Here is a 7,370-nt window from a genome sequence, read left to right as displayed (position 1 = left end):
CTTTAATCTCTTCTAATAGATACCACTTAATGCTATAATAAATATTGTTTTATGCACTGCTTTATCTTTATTTCAAAAGTTTTACTTCTACATGTATTCATTACCTACTTAAAATCTCTTTAAAGTGATATTTTTATTTCTTTTTTGACTCATAGGTTACTTAGAGTTATATCACTATTAGCAAGAATTTGCAGATTGTGTAGTTATAAATAAAACGTTGCTTTATGGGTGCCTGCGTGACTCAGTTGTTAAGCAGTTGGCTTTGGCTCAGGTCGTGATCCTAGGGTCCTGGGATCTTGTCCTGCATCACGTTCCCTGCTTGGCGGGAAGCCTACTTACCCCTCTTCCACTCCCCCTGCTTGTGTTCCCTCTCTCTGTGTCTCTTTCTGTCAAATAAATAAATAAAGTCTTTAAAAAACCAGTTGCTTTACTTATGATGAACACTGGGTGATGTATGGAATTGTTGAAACATTACATTGTACATCTGAAACTAATATAATACTATGTTAACTACACTGGAATTTAAGGAAAAATAAAAGTTGTTGTAAATTTGTACCTTAATTTCACTTTGTTGAGTATTCTTTGAAATAAGTCAACACTTTAAATTTTGTTGAGAAATTTTAATGTCCCAATATGTAATTTTCTATGATAATTTCCCATGTGCATTCGAAAACAATGTAAATCTGTTATTCTTAAGTGTACCTTGTATATAACAAGTAGATCAAGTTTTTAATTGTCTTCATCAGATATTTTTATCATTATTAATTTTGTACCTGCTTTTTCAATCAGCTATTTTGAGTGTTGAAGTATCCCATTATGATTGTAAATTTGCCAATTTCTCTTTATAGTACTTTCAATTGTTTCTTTTTATTATGTGTTAAAGTTAAGTTATCGGTTTCATTATAAGACATTCAAATCTGCTCTTGAAATGAATCTGTGGTATATAAATAATAGTATGCATTTTCAAAACTCAACAGAACTTTACAGAATTAAAAGTGAACCATAGAATCTTAATATATGTAAATTTAAAAAATCAACAAGAAGATCAGGATGTCCCTGGATGGAATGCCTAGTGGGAAAAAAAAAGAGTCAAACATTATTAAAAAATACATCATCGTACCACCAAAAAAGAATGAAGACGAAAGTTCTGACCTAAGTAACTATGGAACACTGTGTTTCAGCTGGAAAGTATAAGTAAAAAAAAAAAAAAAAAAAAAAAGCGAAAAACAAAAAACAAAAAAATATACATAAACACTATAGTTGGTAAAGTTTTGTATCACAAGAATAAAGGCCCAAACTCAAACTGCCATCCATATGCTGGTATCAAACATGCAATTAGGTGGATGGCTAATATTGGGATCCAGTTTATTAACTTTCATAGAAGGAAGTTGCAGATAACCAAGAAGGGAATGCACAGTGAACCATGTGGTATTGGAATAGAAGTGGAGACATTAGTATGGATTGTATATAGCTTAATATAGATACATAGGTACAGATTGATAGTTTGTAAATATTATGTGTTTGTGTATGCATGTGTGTATGTGTAGCACATTCTATCCCCTGGAGTTTTAGGGACAATAATACTCCAGTCCATAAGAAGCACACTCAGCACTCAAATCTTAAATTCCAATACTATTTCCCCCCAAAAAGAACCAAAGATCCTTAGAGAATTAGTTGATTCTAGAGCTGGCAGGGAATATACAAGGTAAGCCTATAATATATTGAACTATCATAGAATAAGGAAAGACAAAAACAAAACAAAACAAAACAAAACACCAAAAAAACTTAAAACAAACGAACAAAAAAAAAAACCACAAAAACAAACAAACAAAAAACAAAGGAGGAGAAGAAGAAGAAAACTAGGGTACCTAAAAGGAAAACAGGAGCCCAGTGAAAATATCTCCAATGGCTAGAGCTAGGGAAATTTGAGAAACAAATGTATAAATAATGCAGCAGTGAATTATAACTCAAAATATAAAATATATATCCATGAGTTTATATTAATGAAAAATTAAAGAAATAAATGGAGAAGAGATACATCTCCTATCCAGAAGAATTCCAAATAATTTATATTCATACCCTTCTCCAAAAGTTGGAGCTTAACTCTTATTCTTTAAGCGTAGGCTGTGTCTAATGACTTGCTTTTAAATCATAAATTTTAAGTCTTCACATGCCTTTAGCATCATATGGCATTCAGTCTGACAGAAGACATGTGAGCTTCTATCTTACTTAGCCCCCCACACCCTACTTATCCTTCAATGGGTGAAGGCAAGTGTCTGTCTCCACCTTAGAAAAGCTGTTGTGCTCACTGTTTTCACAATATGCAATGCCACTTTCTTCACATTGTCTACAAGTCTCTTCATTTCACAAGTGTTTAGATACTTTCCACTCCTCTACAACTTCCAACTCTGTTCTCACGTGTTCTCTTTTCATGCTTCCGTATAGCAGTTGCCTTCATGAACTACCCTGATTTCCCTTTAGACTAGAACTACCTCTCAGAAGTGCCCAGCCTAACAGAATGGTGGAATGGCCAATAACACACGAGAATGGGCTCCAGTTACATCACCCATTCAGAAGGAATCCCATGAAGATTTGGAGTTTTATCTTGAAAGGTAAAGTGGATACTTTGAATCAGCAACCAATATAGGGCACTATCTGTCCGATAGCTAGAATACATGAATCTGTGAGTCAAGGGGTTGAGGTAAGAGGAAACCCTCTTGCCATTATACCCAATAACCACCCACAGACTTGCTGCTTCCTCCCCCCGAAACTTTTGAGTGTTTCTCATTGGGAGATTTTGGTTTCCAAGGGGAGGTACGCATCTATCAGGGACCACAATATAAATCCTGCTAAACAGGGACATGAAACTGGCACCATGCCATTTTGTGCTTTGGCACATTGAATCAAGAAGTAAAGAAAGGGGTTCTCTTCTCTTTGGAGTTCTTGATGCTTATCAGCAAAGGGAAATATGGTTGCTGCTATTAATAAGGTCAGGAACAACCAGGTCTGAATTTCAGGGGATTTTCTGAACTTCCATTCATTAATTATATTTCCAATGGTCTAAGTCAAGGGAAAATTTACACTAAAAAGAATAGACAGGACCATGGAGGGTTCAGAAGTTTCAATAACCAAATTTGGGGTCTCTGACTAGAAGAGGAACCAATTGAGTTCCTATCTGAGAACCGTTATCATACGGATAGTTTCTGTGATTCCTCCTGCATAATGGATCACCCGACCTGCACTTATGCGGGCAGGTTAAAAAATGTTGTTTGTGAGATTTGTGCTGCATAAGTGACCTTGGAAGCTGTTTAGGTTGATAGTAGATGCCCTCTAGGTCAGCATTGGCCCTTCTGATCCAGATGCCAAGACCTGTCAATCTTGCCTTATATCCCCTCCAGCTCCAGACTGGGCTGGTCCCCATGAATGGAATCTGGGAAGGGAGGCAAGCATATCTAGCCCAGGTTCCCTGAAGATGTAAAGATGTGATTAGCACAGAACACAGCTCGCTCCAAATTGCACTTAGGCAAACAAATGTTTAACTTCAGACCCTGTCATTTGCTCTTTGGCCCTTATGGGGATGATCAGTTATAAGTATCACCTGAGTATCACTCCAGACTGGTTGTCTTCTTGCAGCTTCCTCAGCTAAAGAGGTTGGATGCTGTAAGGACCCGATTTGCTGTAACTGTCTTATTCTCCTTTACTGCTTCCTATTGCCCTCACTATATGAGATTTCCCCCTTTTTTCTATTTCTGTTAGATTTTTGAAATATCAATAAAGCATTTTTTTCTCCTTTAAAACCAAGTGCATGGTGGCGAATCTTTTCTTAGAATAAGAACAAAGACAACAGAACGGACTGTGAAAGGAGGCAGTTAGGACATCTTCAGCCTCGTTAACTAACAACGATGAATTCTACAGCAGAGATTTGTTATTTGCAGTAGATTGATTTTTCTAATGTAGACCTTTCATCCATGGCCTCCGATGGCCAACACTTTCTAGTATTTGTATCTCTGACTAGTTTTCTTCACATTGACTCAGAGTTTGGTTCTGTGGTTACCTTTGGCCAAATAGGACACATCCAGTGGGCTGCAAGCATCGCCTTCATAAATGTTTTTATTGGGAGGGACTCCTCTTGAAAAGCTCTTCTTGTTTGCTCTCCAATCTCTGGATGATTGTATGTAATTTCTATGTTTTCATTTCTATCTGTACGCCACGTAACACCCAATTACTTACTCTAATGTCTTTCATGAGTGCTAGATCATCCTAACAGGTGTGAGGTGGTATTTTATTGAGGTTTTGATTTACATTTCCTCATACGTAGTAATGTTAAGCACCTTCTTATATACATGTTGGCCATTTGTAAGTCTTCTTTGGAAAAGATGTCTACTCTTGTTGTCTATTTAATTGGGTTATTATTATTGTTCTTTGCAGTTGAGTTATTATTATCTGTATTCTTAAATATTTTGGATAAAATTCTTTATCAGATATACGGTTTGGAAATATATTATCCCAATCTGCAGGTTGTCTTTTCATTTTGCTGTTTGTTTGCTGTGCAGAAGCTTTTTTGTTTGATTAAGTCCCATTTGTTTACTTTCTTTGGTTATCTAAGTTTTGGAATCTCCCCTCCCCCAAGTCACTGGCAAGTTCATTATGCTAAGTGAAATAAGACACAGAAAGAAAACAAACCCTTGCATGATCTCATTTACACGTGGAATTTAAAAAGTTGAATATGTAGAACCAGAGAGTAGAATTTGTTATCAAGGGTGGTAAGAAGGGGGAAATCAAATGTTAGTCAGAGGATACAAAGTTGCAGTTATATAGGATGAATAAATATGAATATCTAACCATAATATGGTTTGTATGTTTTATGTTTGTCTTTACTGCTCTAAACCTCCTATATTTGTATGTTCATAAATTACTTTCTTTAAAGACATTCCTCTTTATACACATGTATTTAATTTATATATTCTAGTCATATTGCTTTCTATTTAAATTGTCAAACTCTGAGGCTTGATTTTTTTTTTTAATTCACTTAAGACGTAATTATTAAAATTGAAATGTCTCCCTTGTGAAGCAGCACACATTAAGACCATTAGGTAATGGTTTAATAATTATGTCTATATAAAAAAAGTAGAGTTCTGAGAAAATGAAATACAGGAAATCAATGTTGTTTCATGAACTGAGTTACTATAAAGATGCCCGTTCCTAATACAGCAAGTGGACATGAGGTTTCTGGCAAAATGGAAAATATGTGGAATTAGAGTAACATGGTGGGAGCAGGTTCAACAGAAATGTGTACAAATAGATTAAAACTCTGAGATGATCATTTATTACATTTACATAAATTATTCAGTGAAATAAATTTACATGTGCATGTACATATGTGTACTGTTTTAGATATAAAATTAAATAAAAAAGGATAAAAGTTTTGTTTTTGATAAAAGTCAACTAGAATCAATTAAAAAAAACATCTTAACTTCAGCAAAAAAATTATTTTTTCAAAGTAGAAAGAAAATATTCTACTTATGTCCACCAGAGGGTGGTGGTGTAACACTGTAACTTTTCAAATGAGCCTGACATTAGAAAAATATTTCTTTTTTTTACCAGAAATATTTTTTCACTGAAAATATTTTTTTAAATTTTTAATTACTAGTTTTAGAAGTTTTTATTTAAATTTCCAGTTACTTAACACACAATATACAGGTGTACAATATACCGATTCAGCATTTCCAGTCAATACAAGGAGCTCATCACAAGTCACTTCTTAATCCCCAGTCATCTTTTTCACCATACCCTTCCACACACACGATTAATTAAACGATTAATTAACGATTAAACGATTAAACCTGTTTCTTAGTTTGCCCCCCACCCCGCCCCCGCCTTTTCTCTTCGCTCTTCAGAACCTCAGTTTTATCGTGGATAAATCAGTCAGGACACGATCTTGTGAGTGTGATGTGAGGATTAAACAAAATTATTAATATAACACACCTGACACAATATCTGGCACATGGTAAAAGATACATAAGTTTTGCTCTTATTATTATTTTTTAAGATTTTATTTATTTTTTTGACAGACAGAGGTCACAGCAGAGAGCCCAATGCGGGCTGGATCCCAATACCCTGGGATCATGACCTGGGCTCAAGGCAGAGGCTTTAAGGCACTGAGCCACCCAGGCGCTCCTATTATTATGTTTATTTAAAAAAAAAATAAGATTGACTATATGAGGCAGCATAGGAACTCTGACAAACAACAAAGGCAGATTAAGTCTGACTCCATTGTGGCTATCTGACGTTTGCCTCATAGGCACTTCATGGTCCCTCAAGCCTAAATCCAAAGGTAAGATCAAGAGATCAAGTGAACACAGGTACAGAAATACTCTCATTCGCTAGAATTGATCTAAGATGGTTTCCCATTCACTCCAGACTTGCCAGTTGTTTTGTTAAAAGTTACCAAGCTCTCTCGTGGATGAGGGCATTCTGTTCTTCCTGGACGAGTCCACTTGATGGGAACCTTGTCACAGGGAGAGTAAGGCAGCTGGCTGGTCAAACTCTCAACTAGCCTTTTGCCTTTCTAGCAGTTCACCGCCCACACACTGTTGCTACTGGGGCTCCTAGACCATCTGGCAAGAGCTTTCTTGGGTGGAAACTTTTCAGATGAATTCAGGTTGACTTTTCTAACCCAGGCTCCGTCTCTGACCTTAAAATTTTCGCTAGTTTGATCTGTTGGCATGGATCAATACTACATACGCCTCTCACCTTTGGATTACTCAAGCTTAGAGACATCCATCAGCACAGCAAACACATGTAAATGCTCTCTGGGAGACTCACAACAAGTTTACTTTATAAAACATTTATAAATCTCTTGAACGACTCAACATTTTTAAGCCCTCAAAGTATCACTTATTTACTTTTCACTTTATACTTTCTTCCATAGTAATCCTATAAATCTAACAAATGTTATAATCATAATAAGAAACATAAGGTATGTGAGATAAATACATACTTAGAGCCATTGCTATCTCTAGACCTGTATTGCAATAATCTTAAATTCTCTTAGAATGGATCAAAGCTTTATTTATCTCTGGGTTCCCAATAATGCCAAGTAATGTGATTTTCATGATTTTAACATACAACAAAGTTAATGGAGAATAAATGAAATGCTTAGTTATATTTTAAACAATTTCATGAGACAGTCATGTTTATTTCATCACTTAATTGTCACTTCATAGTAAAAAAATGCTACTTACTTTCTACTTAAAATATTCTACTTAAAATATTCAACTATTAACAGGTGTGGAATTTAAAAATAAAAAAAGCAAAATTAAAGATATTCTTGATATCCAAACAGTTATGTAACAGTGGTTAAAAACAAA

General features: G+C 35.2%; 1 pseudogene; it reads left to right on the top strand.

The window, feature by feature from the left end:
- Positions 1-2,526: 2,526 nt before the first annotated feature.
- The window catches only part of LOC116582704, a 52,460-nt pseudogene continuing 47,616 nt past the window's right edge, over positions 2,527-7,370 (top strand).

Source organism: Mustela erminea, chromosome 2 (genome assembly GCF_009829155.1).
Source record: "Mustela erminea isolate mMusErm1 chromosome 2, mMusErm1.Pri, whole genome shotgun sequence".
In the NCBI taxonomy this organism is placed as follows: Eukaryota; Metazoa; Chordata; class Mammalia; order Carnivora; family Mustelidae; genus Mustela; species Mustela erminea.
Note: the sequence above shows the minus strand (reverse complement) of the source record. Positions and strands in the feature narration are given on the sequence as shown.